The sequence below is a fragment of the Mytilus californianus genome, unplaced genomic scaffold, assembly GCF_021869535.1.
Source record: "Mytilus californianus isolate M0D057914Y unplaced genomic scaffold, xbMytCali1.0.p SCAF_14, whole genome shotgun sequence".
NCBI classification, from domain to species: Eukaryota; Metazoa; Mollusca; class Bivalvia; order Mytilida; family Mytilidae; genus Mytilus; species Mytilus californianus.
The window spans coordinates 41,174,164-41,188,849 of NW_026262626.1; the positions used below are offsets into that span (position 1 = coordinate 41,174,164).

Sequence of the window (14,686 nt, forward strand, 5' to 3'; positions counted from 1 at the left end):
TAATTAATAGCGTCCTTGTTATATTTTCCACTGGACATGTTGGTCCTTGTTAAAACAGGATCAACATTTCCAGTGGAAAATATCCAATGCTTATTCAGAACAAGAACAAATTAACAATCAAATCATAATTAGTAGGTTCTACAAGAGAAGTATACCAGGATGAATGCTGGAGGCAGTTTGCAGCCAACTCGACGTCTTTTTTTTTTTTATTTGTGTTGTTCGGTTGCCGTCTCATATACCTAACATCTCTTGTTTGTCCCCCGCGCAACGCCTTGCGGGGGACATAGAAATACCGGGTGTCCGTCCTTCCGTCCGTTTATGAAACTTGTATCATAGGTTTATATCAGCAATGTCTTGGACGTATGGCGTATCAAATTATAAGCCTGGTACCTTTGATAACTATTTACACCACTGGGTCGAAAACACTGCTGGTGGACGTTTCGTCCCCGAGGGTATCACCAGCCCAGTAGTCAACACTTCGGTGTTGACATGAATATCAATTATATGGTCATATTTATAAATTTCCTGTTTGCAAAAGTTTGAATTATTCGAAATACTGAGGATTTTCTTATCCCAGGCATAGATTACCTGAGCCGTATTTGGCACAACTTTTTGGAATTTTAGGTCCTCAAAGCTCTTCATCTTCGTACTTGCTTGGTTTTATAACTATTTTGATCTGAACGTCACTGGTGAGTCTTATGTAGACGAAACGCGCGTCTGGCGTATCAAATTATAAGTCTGGTTCATTTGATAACTATTGGACAAGTTCGAAAATCAGTGCTGATCATTTTTTTTTTAAAAGAGTTACGCCCCTTGGAAACATCTATAAGTTGGAAAATTGCATCGTTAGCGCTCTCATGTGTACAATTCCAGCCAGAATTTTATGAAACTTTAATCGTAGATTTATATTATCTATGTCTTTAACGAGTTTGAAAGTCAGTGCAGATCAATTAGTTTTAAAACAGTTATGCCCTGTGAAACATCGATTATATAAAAAAAAAAAAATGAATTGTAAGTGCTCTCGCATGTACAAATTTTGCCAGATTTTCATCAAATTCATATCAAATTCATATCAAAGGTATATAACAGCAATATTATATACATAAGGGCTTTTATTATATTTGCCTTCAGGTTTATATGATCCGTTCATCCTATTTCGACTCTTCAAAATTCAAGAGTCTATCCTAAATTGAGGTAAATTATACGGCCTTCCAAATACCGTTTCAATTCCTAACATCACTGAAGAGACATTAATTGTCGAAATCCGGATATGGTGTACTAATTTTTGCACCTTTTGTTTGCGGTATACCATCTTTTCCGCAAGTTTATTGTTTTCTGTTTGGTATCAAATTAATAAATAAGTTCCATTTTGTTACATCTTGTGATCCGTTTATTTGGCAATCGCCAATGGCGGTCAGCAGGGTTTAAGAACATCTGTTGTTCGACCTGCTAGTCAACTGCGTTTTGTTAAAATATATTTTTTCACTTTTTTGGTCTTTTGGAAAATGTTGTTTGTGCTGTATTTAGACCCCTCTACCAAGAAATTTGTTTATATTTTTTCGTCTGTGCTTGTATTATATTTGCCTTCGGGTTTATATAATCCGTTCATCCTATTTCGACTCTTCAAAATTCAAGATTCTATCCTAAATTGAGGTAAATTATATGGCCTTCCATATACCGTTTTGATTCCTAACATCACTGAAAAGACATTAATTGTCGAAATCTGGATATGGTGTACAAATTTCTGCTCCTCATGTTTGCGGTATACCATCTTTTTGATCCGTTTATTTGGCAATCGCCAATGGCAGTCATCAGGGTTTAAGAACATCCGTTGTTCGACCTGTTAGTCAAATGCGTTTTGTTTAAATATACTTTTTCACTTTGTTGGTCTTTTGGAAAATGTTGTTTGTGCTGTATTTAGACCCATCTACCAAGACATTTGTTTTGCATGCACACGTATAAAAATTGCGGTTTTTTATCCAACGCAATCATAAGTTTGAACGTTGTTTTCAATTAAGACTTTTATATATAACTTGTGGTCCGTTTATTTGGCAATCGCCAATGGCAGTCAGCAGGGTTTAAGAACATCTGTTGTTCGACCTGTTAGTCAAATGCGTTTTGTTAAAATATACTTTTTCATTTTTTTGGTCTTTTGGAAAATGTTGTTTGTGCTGTATTTAGACCCCTCTAACAAGAAATTTGTTTTGCATGCACACGTATAAAAATTGCGGTTTCATCCAACGCAATCATAGGTTTGAACGTTGTTTTCAATTTAGACTTGAATATATATATATATATATATATATATATATATATAGAAAAACATGTGCAATGATGAAATGACGAGTTTGCTATGTGTGTTATAGATGAATAAAATTATTTTTTGGTTGGACGAATCAGTCATCGAAATGGTTTTTTCCTCGTGGCTCCCTTGTTTCGCTTATCAATGTTGTCGGTTTTTTTTTAATTATTAAAAACTAAACACGGTTAGTGCAAGATCGCACAATGTACATGAATAAACTGGTGTCAAATTTAAGGTTGCATAAATACGGACTCAAATGAGTTGAATTATTGGCTTGCAAGCCAATGATAAATTTGCAATGTTTTTGAGCTTATTTTGACAAAATTGAACGAAACTGACAGCTACTTTCAATATTCTGCATTAAAAGAATAGAGAATTGGAAGTTGTCACAGAACAACCCAGAGAGCAGAAAACAACCCAAGGCCAATAGATCCTCAAAGCAGCGAGAAAATCCTGCATCCGGAGACGGGCGTCTTGTTCGAAACAAAATTAAAATTATATTTTATCGTTTAATGTAAATCGTAGCTGATGTGTCTTTAGAACTAAACAATAGGTTGGAAAAAAAAAAGAAAAAAAACCAAGATATTATGTGTACTGATTATTAGTTTAGTCTGATTAGTCTGAAAGAAAATGATTTATTAATTAGTTGTAATTTGAACTACATGTAGTATAGCTTTCAATAACTTGGAGTACTCTTATTTTGGTGTTTTGTTGATTTGTTTTTATGATTGTTGTTTATGTGCCTCGTACCGATGTTTTAAGCCAATTGCTACTGATGTTTATAGTTTGTTCTCACTTTGTTTGATGTGCTGTAACACAACTGTCCCAGGTAAAGGGGAGGTCCGAACTCTCACAAACATGTTTAACCGTTCACATGTCCCAAGTCAGGACTCTAGTTCAGTGGTTGTCGTTAATTCATGTCTGACATATTTGTTTTTCGTAAGTTGTTTTGTTATGAATTAGGCCGTTGGTTTTCTTTTCTGAATTATTTCACATTTTTCATGGCAGGTCCTTTTATAACCGACTTTACGGTATGGGTTTTTCTCATTGTTGAAGAACGTACGGTTGCCTATAAAAGCGTACATCCACTTTTTTTCAAAATCTGGAGGATAGTTGTCTCATTTCTAATCATACCACATTTCGTTATTTTTTATTGCTGTCTAATAGACATATGGCCGATCTTTCTTTCAATCCATTCCGTTGTTGAGTTGCTGTCTTACCAACATCTGCCCATCTCTTTTTCAATCAACCCCGTTGTTTGGTTGCTGTCTAATTGACTATGCCTATACTCTCTATCAATCCTCTTCGTTGTTGGCCGCTGTCTAATTGACATATACCCATGCCCTTTTTAATCCATTCATTGTTGGATCGATGTCTAATTGACATGCGTCCATTATCTCTTTCAACCAATTCTGTTGTTGGGTTGCTATCTAACAGACATGTGACCATACTATCTTTCAATACATTTCGTTGTTGGCTTGTTGTCTAATTGGCATATCCCAATATTCTCTTTTTCAATCCAATCGTTGTTGGGTTGGTGTCTCATTAACATATGTCAATTACCTCTTTCTCTGCAATCCATTTTTTGGTTTCTGTCTAACTCAAATATTGCCATACACTTTTTCAATCCATTCCGTCTTTGGTTTGCTATCTAACTGACATATGTCAATACTCTCGTTTAATACATTTCGTTGTTGGCTTGTTGTCTAGTTGACATATTCCATGTGGCAATATTCTCTTTTTTAATCCAATCGTTGTTGGGTTGTTGTCTAATTTACATATGTTCATACTCTTTATCAATTCATAATGTTGTTGGGTTGCTGTCTAATTGACATACGAGCATACTCTTTAAATCCATCCCGTTGTTGGGTTGCTTTCTAACTGACATATGCCCATACTATCTTTCAACCCATTTGATCAATTACATATATACAAAAAATACGTTTTTGAACATGGAACCAGAAAAAATATTTTCCAAGATTAAACATATCGAACGGGAATTCTATAGTTCAAGGAGAAAATCGTTGCAAAAGTTGGGCGTCCGTTTGGTGGTTTTGGGATGTACACAGACCAGACATACCGGACCGCAAACCAACAAGAATATTGTATACCAAAACTTCAATTTAAAATTAAGGAGATGTGGCATGATTTCCAACGAGACAGCTATCCACGAGAAACCAAAGTACCATATTTATTATCAATAAAGTATGCAATGCTTTGAATTATGTTAATTTGAAAAAGAAAACGAAAATAATATATATTTAAGCTCGCGAATTCTAATGAAGGGGCATTAACAGTCAAATAAGGCTGACTGTTTACGTATTTTTCTATTATCAGTAAGTTAAACATTATGAGAGTTGTTGGTTTGAAATTTTGTAGTACAACGAGAACAGCTGTTCCACGATCGTGTTGCATTCACAACATACTACAAGGTAATTTTCAAATACTTAAAAAAATAGAAATGTATTCCCTAGGATTAAAAATAGGCTGTTTATTTAGCTGAAACAAAAGCCGATCAAATGTACCCTCGTTTTCTCTTGCAATCGAGTGCGCACGCTTCAAGAATGTTATATCAAAATTGCAAGAAAAAATCAACGGTAGATATTTTTCTGCAAATATTTTGCTGCAACTCTTATAAAGCATCTTTCTAAAATGAGAAAGGAAAATATGCAAAATATACTTACTGGAGGTGTGATGAGATGATTCAAGCCCTAAATTTTCTCCTTGACAACATTTATGTACGTTTCGGCAATAAATATTATCGGCAGGTTGTATGTATTCCTATGTACACACATTGTGCCCCTTTAATAGCAGACTTGTTCCTATATTGTTATGAATCACAGTTTGTGGCCAAACTCAATAAATAACCGTCTAAATTCCATTTAATTGATAAATTCAGCAACACTTACCGTTATCTTGATGATATTTTTTCGTTAAATAATCAAGAATTCTCTAAAAATTCTGCTGAAATTTACCCTAAGGAACTTACTTTGAATAATTCAAATATTAACAGCATTAACTGTTCATTCCTAGATTTAGATATTTCAGTATCCAGGTTCAACCCACTATTTTTTCTTAAAATGTCCTGTACCAAGTAAGGAATATGGCAGTTGTTATCAAATAGTTCGTTTCTTTGTATGTTGGCGTTTGTTTTTGTTCCACTTCAGTTTTCCTCTTATAGTTGATGTGTTTCCCTCGGTTTTAGTTTGTAACCCGGATTTGTTTTCTCTCAATTGATTTATGACTTTTGAACACCGGTATACTACTGTTGCCTTTATATACACCAGAAACTCTACACTAAAATTTACGACAAAAGGGATGATTTTTCTTTCCCTATTGTTAATTTTCCTTTTTTGGACGGGGGTGTTCCTTTGGCACCGTCTTACGGTGCTTATATATCCCAACTCGTTCGCTATGCCAGTGTCTGTAGTTACGTTTTGGATGTCAATGAGCGTAATCTATGATTTACTAGTAAATTATTCAGTCAGGGATTCCGTTACCACAAATTAGTCTTAGTTTCTTACATGGACATGATTTTTTTATTAGTTGTTACTGGCTTTGAACTAGCTGTCAGTAATTGCGAGTACTCTCAGATCTGTACTTAGTGTCTGTTTGTTCTTAGGGATGAGGGATGGATATAAACCCTGCCACGTCCTGTCTGTGTTTTTGTCTGATCAATGTTTTTCTTTGTATCGATCTGATGAGTTAAGCGTTTTTTCAACTGATTTTTATATTTTGTTCTTATGGTGTGCTGTTACACCACTGTACCAGGATAGGTGGAGCGTTGAGCGCCCACAAACATGTTTAACCCCGCCACATTCTTTATGTGCCTGTCCCAAGTTGGGAGCTGTAGTTCAGTGGTTGTCGTTGTTTCGTGTCTGTCATGTTTGTTTTTCGTTAATTGTTTGCTATAAATCAGGCCGTTAGTTTTCTCAATTGAATTGTTTCATATGTTTAATGTCAGGGCCTTTTATAGTCGACTATATATACAGTATGGGTTTTTCTCATCATTGAAGGCCGTACGATGTCTATAATTGCTTACATCCACTTCATCTGAACTTGAGTGGATAGTTGTCTCATTTGCAATCATACCACATCTTCTTATTCTTATACTAAGTAAAACATGCATTATTTAAACAGAAATGTCCCGAAAAGTTAGTAATAAAGGAATGTTTTTCATACCTATTTCAGAGACATGGTACTGCATATATGTTTTGGTCTATTTGGAGAGTGCATATCAACATTCAATTTAACTTTGCAATAACTTTCAAGACGAAAACATTTACTGTCAGATATCTTGTGATGCCCTTTTAAAAGTTGGCAAATACGACCTTTCTTTGACTGACTTGCTTGATGGCATATTAATAAAGGAATAAAAGGAAGAACTTTTTGCGGTTGGAATATATTCACTCAAGGCTTATATATTTTGTGGGTGGAAGGTGGGGGGGTCCTTAATATCTCTGTTTTTTTTTTAATTTATAGGGCATTTTTCTTTATCTTTTTAAAAGTAACGCTTATTCTTTTGAATTCTCATGAAAAGGTTTTTACTATTCGATTTTTCTGCAATATGGTGATTTTATATTTTGGTATAACAAGTAATGAGGGTGTGGATGGGGTTTAGGGAATAGAGAATAACGGGCAAAAAAAAGAGTGAAAAGAGAAAAATGGAAAAAAAACAAAGACTCGATAATTGCAAAATTTTAAGAATTAGGTAAAAATATACTATTTACAATTCCAGAATACAGTTATCTAGTAATTACAGAATAGTAGTTATCTTTAAAGATAAGGAAAAATGAGCGAAAAACTGAAGAAAACAGGAAATGGCCAAATCATATATAATATATATATATTTTAGTAGAAAAAACAAAACGCTTAATATTGTAACAGGAGGGGGTCTGTGACGACACCTCCCGGGACGTGTAGTGGCCAGTACTTCGTCCCTATTCGACCATCTGGATACCTGATATCAGATTATGGCTGAACAACAGAAAATAAATCAAATGAAACTATATTTATTCACAAATGTACAATAATTGCAAGTCGGATTAAACAGGAGTATGAAACTTTCTAAAATGAAGTTCAAAAATAATAAAAGTAATTCAAATGTAAAATGAAGTATTTCCAGAGTTAGTCTTAAGTAAAGAAAATTTGCTTCGCGTTGTGTTAAAAAAATGGAATTACAAAATTGTACTTGCACCAAAAAAGGGGTGACTAACTCTGGCGAACTGCACCGAAGTAGTGGCTAACTCTAGCCTCAAGTGGAATGATTCATTCCGGAGAGTATTTGGAGGCCTGTGCAAGGCCGACTCCGACTGACTATAAATTAAAATCCTAAACTTGTCATTAATCAGGATAACTTTAACAGAAAAGGTATGAAAGAAAAGTTGAATAAATTAATATTCTTAAAAATTCTAGAAACATCAAAGTTAAATAATAAATTGTAGAATTAACAATCCTTACTTTTATCTTACTATGCTTAAAACAAATTAAACTTAAAATAAACATTTAAATACTAAATAATTAATCTGTAGACATTAAGGGGAATTAACCTAGGCACATCTATTACATTCCTCCCCCCTTAGGACAAATATTAAAGAAATTAATATTTGGCAAAAGAAATATCAAAAAATAGATGTGCTGAAAACAATAAACAATAATATAAATCAATGCAAATAAAATGTCAATAAATGTCACAAAAATGTCATATAAGCACACGGTCCAACCATCAGAAAAGTTCCACACGGTATAAACGTCCAGGAATAGGCGGTTAAGGGCATACGATACAGTTTTGATCCCATAATGAAATTTTAATGAAAATGAGCATATAGGCTATTTTTTACCTGATTTAATCAAATATGTAATAAAAAATATACCTTCATGTGCTACTTTTTGAGTAAATTGAGGTCGAAATTTCAGATATTTGCTCAAAATTCGGATTTGTGGACGTATTTTTCCTTTCGACAGAAATTCATAACTTTTTTGTTTTAAAAGATAAACACAAGCTGTTTTTGTTAAATTATTTGTAAATTCTGTTTTATATAAATGTCCTATAAATTTGTGCATTTTATTTTTACAATTAACTCATATTTATCAAATGTTCATAAATGTAGAAAAAAACCGTCATTTTTTGCTGTATATTTATCAAATTTAAAGAAATTGCATTATTGACTTTTTCATGAAAATTGGTACTCATAATCTTCATACAATATCAAACCAAATGTCATTTTAAAAAAGAGGGGTCCATGAACTCGTTTTCAAGATAAATCAGTTTGAATGATAACAAACAGTCGAAAACTGCATCTTTTCCCGATAAGTCGCAGTTTGACGTCGTGAAAATAACAATTTACGTTAGCAACGTCATTACCTCCCCTGTAACTGTATCGTATGCCCTTAATGTCAGTAAACGGACACAGTTATATACAGCATTCAATAAAACACAGTTCTTCAAACGGAAACGGAATGTAAATAGGGTCTATCTGCGTGGTTCAAGTTGTACCAGGTAATGTCCACCAATTGTTGTACTCACGAAATCACTTTTAACGTGTGTTTTCGGGTTCTTATAAGTCCATCGTTGTACCAGGTTTAGTCCACCATTGTAGATCTCACGGAATCACTTTAAACTTGTGATTCCGAGTTCAAGATGATCAAACGTTGTAAAAAAGTAAGAAAGGTGTTCTCGATTCAAGAACGGCTTACTTTATCAGCTGTTTGTGTCACTAAAACTTAATAGATTTCTGCCATGACTTATAAAAGTTACAAAAGGAATACCATAACCAAACTAAACAAAGTTATTACAACAAAATTTGTTCAGAAAGGTTAAAAAATCCAAATAAATGAGCAAACTCATAAATAAACCTATTCAAACAAGAAACTTAGCAACAAACAAAACAAACCAACATCTAAAGAAAAAACACAATCTTATTAAAAAACCTTTTTGAGGGTGGTTTCGATTGTAAAACCGGCCCAAAAAATGTGACCAAGAAAAACAACAATTCCAATCAAAACTTTGAAACCATACCTACTAAACAATATAAACTGACAAAATAAGTAAAATACTAAATATACAAACTAAAACTCATAAAACATTCTATATCAAAACTTTAACTGCCTTATCCTTCAAACAAGAAAACTCATCCACGCTAGAAATCAAATAATCAGATAAACAGCTATGCAAATCAGATGGAAAATAAAATTTTGAACTCTTTTGACAACTTAATTTGCATGATTTTTTGACAGCCTTATTAACTGAAGAAGAAACTGGTTTTGCTGGTTCAACAACTGGTTCAACAACATGCACAGAAATGACACTTTTACAAATCTTATTGGGACAATTAGCTCTGATATGTCCAACTACTGAACAATTAAAACATTGTTTTACTTTAAACTTCCAATAAACCAGCTTTTTAAGAACTTTGACAATTTGATTAAAACCAGACTTCAAACAACTAAAACCTAAACTTTCTTCACTTTCCTTTATTTCACATTCAACAGGTTCAATTGTCAAATTAAAAGACTCACACTCTGTAGCCAAGAAAATAGCATCATCAAAAGTTTCAGGATGCTTAAAATGAACAAACTTTCCCATTTCCTTATCTAATTTGCCAATAGGTCCATAAAATATAATTGCATACTGTGAAAGTGACCTGGATATGCACGATGACATAAAAGTTTGAATCTATGTCCAAAATCGAACACAGATTCATCTGGCAAAATTGTTCAACTTTTCAGTTGAAATTTATAAAAAAAACTTCCCTTTCCTTAGGATTAAAACGTTGCTATAATACACTTTTCAAAAAATCGTAGCTTTGCAACTGAGTAAGAGTAAGAAGACGTAAAATAGTTCGTGCTTCTTCTCTTAAATTTATTACTAATTGAAGAGCCTTTTCAGATAAATTCCAGTTATTCCACAGACTAACTGCTTCAAATTGAATAAAATAATCTTGTACATCAGCGCTAACACCGTCAAAAGTACAAGGTTTCTGTTCAAACTTTATCATTTTGAAAATCAAAATTAAAGTCAAATAAAAAATGACTATAAGCAGAAAATGATCAAACCATAACTGAGGGATCAGATATCCTGGTCACGGCACCATTTGTAACAGGAGGGGGTCGGTGACGACACCTCCCGGGACGTGTAGTGGCCAGTACTTCGTCCCTATTCGACCATCTGGATACCTGATATCAGATTATGGCTGAACAACAGACAATAAATCAAATGAAACTATATTTATTCACAAATGTACAATAATTACACGTCGGATTAAACAGGAGTATGAAACTTTCTATAAAATGAAGTTCAAAAATAAAGTAATTTAAATGTAAAATGAAGTATTTCCAGAGTTAGTCTTAAGTAAAGAAAATTTGCTTCGCGTTGTGTTAAAAAACTGGAATTACTTGCACCAAAAAAGAGGTGACTAACTCTGGCGAACTGCACCGAAGTGGTGGCTAACTCTAGCCTCAGGTGGAATGATACATTCCGGAGAGCATTTGGAGGCCTGTGCAAGGCCGACTCCGACTGACTATAAATTAAAATCCTAAACTTGTCATTACTCAGGATAACTTTAACAGAAAAGGTATGAAAGAAAAGTTGAATAAATGAATATTCTTAAAAATTCTAGAAACATCAAAGTTAAATAATAAAATAGTAAAATTAACAATCCTTACTTTTATCAGAGACATATATGTCTCTGCTTTTATCTTACTATGTTTAAAACAAATTAAACTTGAAATAAACATTTAAATACTAAATAATTAATCTGTAGACATTAAGGGGAATTAACCTAGGCACATCTATTACAATATCTTTACAATTTAGTAGCAAAGGGGTTGGTTTTAAGATTTTCCTTGCATTTTTTTTCTCGCCTCTTCTACACCACTAAAACTGCTGTTTTGTATTAAGGCGGGAGGAAAATCTGCAGTTATGTTCCCTTTCAAATTCGTGACAGGTAATTGTTGAAGCTCTCCAAGTCCGAGTTGCCAAGTGCCTCTGTAAGTCGGATATACTTTATTAAGGGAACACTGGCGTCAGAAAAGATTTACAGAAGTATCGATTAAGATAAGCAATAACTTAAGTACGAATGAAACAGAAAACAAGATTTATTTACATATAAGTAAGTCTACTTTCGATTCCCATTATAATAGTCTATCTGCATAAGCTAAACTGTAACACCCTATTTTATTTATTTTTTATCCAGTCAAAAGTTACTGTGTAAATAGTCTTGTTTTTAGCGATGGAATTAACTTGGTTTTCCGTTACATGTATTGTAATCATATGAAGAAAATGTCTTGCAAAACAATTTTTCTTAATTAAAAGCTGCAAAGGGAGACAACTCAGTGTTATTTACTAATTTACAAATTAAATTCTTTACTAGCACCAAGGATTTGTATGAAAATCCTTGCTAGCACAAATTGTCACAAATTCATCTTAGAAAAAAAATATGAGTGAATGCCTTTCCAGTGTTAATCCCCCCCCCCCCCCCTCAAAAAAAAAAAAAAAAGAAATTGGTAAATCCAGGAACATATATATTGATCCCAGGTAAATCTAAACAAAAAGATGTATTGGTGTTTTATAATATTTGTAACCCACTACAATTTATATGCAAGGCTATTCTGAAAGAATTAAACTTCAAAGAGAAAACATTTTCTTGATATTATCACAAATAATTAAGATGATAGCCAGTACGTATTTTACACATGTCCATTTCCGTATGGCATTATTTATTATAATAATTAACTATGACCCGACGATAAAATCAGCTATAATTAAGTAGTGGCCTGTCTTCATATTGGTCCACATTAAGGTCCAAAGGGTCCAAAATTAAACTTTGTTTGAAAAAAAAATGAATGGTTGGGGTTCTTTGATATGCTAAATCTAAGCGTGTATTTAGATTTTTAATTTTGGGCACAGTATTCAAGTTGGTCCAAATTGGGGTCCTAAATTGAACTTTGTTTGATTTCATCAAAAATTGAATTATTGGTGTTATTTGATATGCCCAATCCAACAGTGTTTTAGATTTTTGATGTTGAGCTTGGTTTTCATAGTTGGTCCAATTTGGGGTCCAAAATTAGTATTACGTACATGGGGGGACATATACTTGCCTCCCCATGCCGCTAAAGTTATATTTGCTTAAGAGCAACAAAAACACATCTATTTCCATTACACGTTTATATCAAAGAGACAGATAACATCACATGACAAAAATGCATCATTATACAAAGGGACACAACTCTCACGACTTTACCATAAAACACATACGACCATACATATACATAACATCCCCGCCCCAAAAAAAATTTCCCAAATTTTATCCAAAAGGTGTATGTGTTTTATCTATATACAATTTCAAGAAGAAGAAAAATTGCTCTATAAATTCAAACTATATAATCAATTCCGTAGATCTATAAGACTAAAATCAGTTTCCAAATAATCTTTGTAAATACAAATTATAATAACTGAAATATTTGTGACTGACCAGTTCTCACATCTAGCATCCATTGGCATACACACCAGTATCAACTATGCAGAAAATGCGAACGTCTGGCATCCGATCTCCCCCTTAGGACCTTATGCACGCATTACGTTCATTCAACTATATGAACTAAAAAATTATGCATTTGATACATTTACTCAATCTACTAAATGGAAAAGACTAGAATATTGTCATAAATGTAGCTGTATACAACAAAATGATAGATAATCATCAGAGACCTTTAACTCTTAACAATGGTAAATATTACATCAATGAAACACTTCATAAGTTACATATGTCAGTAAAAGAAATTACGACTAATTCTCCCTCTCCAACATGGCCAATCTCTCATACTGCACACTCACAAAATAAAATAAAGATGAAACAAATGAAAAGCTCCAGAAATGTCAATATCAACCTAGGTTTTATTTAAGACTTTTATCCTATCGCTACTGACAATCCGCTGTCCAATCAGGCCAACTGTTTACAGAAATTTTATGTATAAACCTGGTTTCACACATACCAGATAATTCATAAAAAAAAATCCATCAGACAAAACTGATATTCAGTATTAATGTTTGAAAAAATTCTGTGTTTCCCTTGTAACTTGGGAGTGTACGACTAGATAAATCTCACACGTACCGTCTGGCGTCTTTGTAGTAGAATCTAAATCGTTCAAAACTGTTACATATTTTCCCCTGCTAAATCCTAAATACACATATAGGTCAAGCCGATTAGTTACTAAAGATAATGCCAATTACTAAGCAATTATTTTCGAAGTACTGTAAGATGATAGGCCGGGACGTCACATGACACATGCTACAGTTTTCTGCACACATAAACATACACAGCTGTATTGATGTCTAACTCCAATGTGGTTAAAAGTTTTTTGTGTAGAAATTTCTACAGAGTCCAAATGAAACATTAAAGAGTATATAACGACCAGATGACAAATAATAAACAATTGCGAAAAGCTTTCAATATAAATATGCATGTAGTTTAATAACAGTTCTTAGAATTTTACAAAAAAAAATGTACAGTTTTCTTTTGTTGACGAAAAACTCCCATGTTGACTTCTGAATATTGGCTAAATCCAAATTAACATCCAAATTTTACATAAAATCCTACAATCGATTCCGGTGTCAAATGCATGGTACTGCTATACTCTACTGAACGAAAATTCCAAGATTTTAACGTAGTCAAAATTTAATAATGGCGCCGCCAGCCTCGTGTTCTAGACTTTTAGAAAGTTGATTCATCATCTTTGGGACAGCTCACATAAAATACACTTAACGGGATCGTTTTGAAGTCCTCCACCATATTACGTACATGGGGGGACATATACTTGCCTCCCCATGCCGCTAAAGTTATATTTGCTTAAGAGCAACAAAAACACATCTATTTCCATTACAAGTTTATTTCAAAGAGACAGATAACATCACATGACAAATATGCATCATTATACAAAGGGACACAACTCTCACGACTTTACCATAAAACACATACGACCATACAGTCAGGAATCTGATGTTCAGTAGTTGTCGTTTGTTGATGTGGTTCATAAGTGTTTCTCGTTTCTCGTTTTTTATATAGATTAGACAGTTGGTTTTCCCGTTTGAATGGTTTTACACTAGTAATTTTTTGGGGCCCTTTATAGCTTACTGTTCGGTGTGAGCCAAGGCTTCGTGTTGAAGACTGTACTGTGACCTATAATGGTTTACTTTTATAAATTTTGACTTGGATGGAGAGTTGTCTCATTGGCACTCATACCACATCTTCTTATATCTATATACATAACATTAGACTTTGTTTAATTTCATCAAAAATTAAAATGATTGGTGTTCTTTAATGTGTGCAATCTAATGGTGTTTTAAGCCCCGTTTTTTGTCAAGCCTGTGACTTCTGTCGCAGAAAG

General features: G+C 33.4%; 1 long non-coding RNA gene across 2 annotated transcripts in view; it reads left to right on the forward strand.

The window, feature by feature from the left end:
- The window catches only part of LOC127724553 (uncharacterized), a 31,179-nt gene extending 26,441 nt beyond the window's left edge, over nucleotides 1-4,738 (forward strand). For both annotated transcript variants that reach the window (XR_007992564.1, XR_007992565.1), the window contains exon 4: nucleotides 4,682-4,738. This is a non-coding gene — a long non-coding RNA (uncharacterized LOC127724553). The remainder of the gene's footprint in view (nucleotides 1-4,681) is intronic.
- Nucleotides 4,739-14,686: the final 9,948 nt, after the last annotated feature.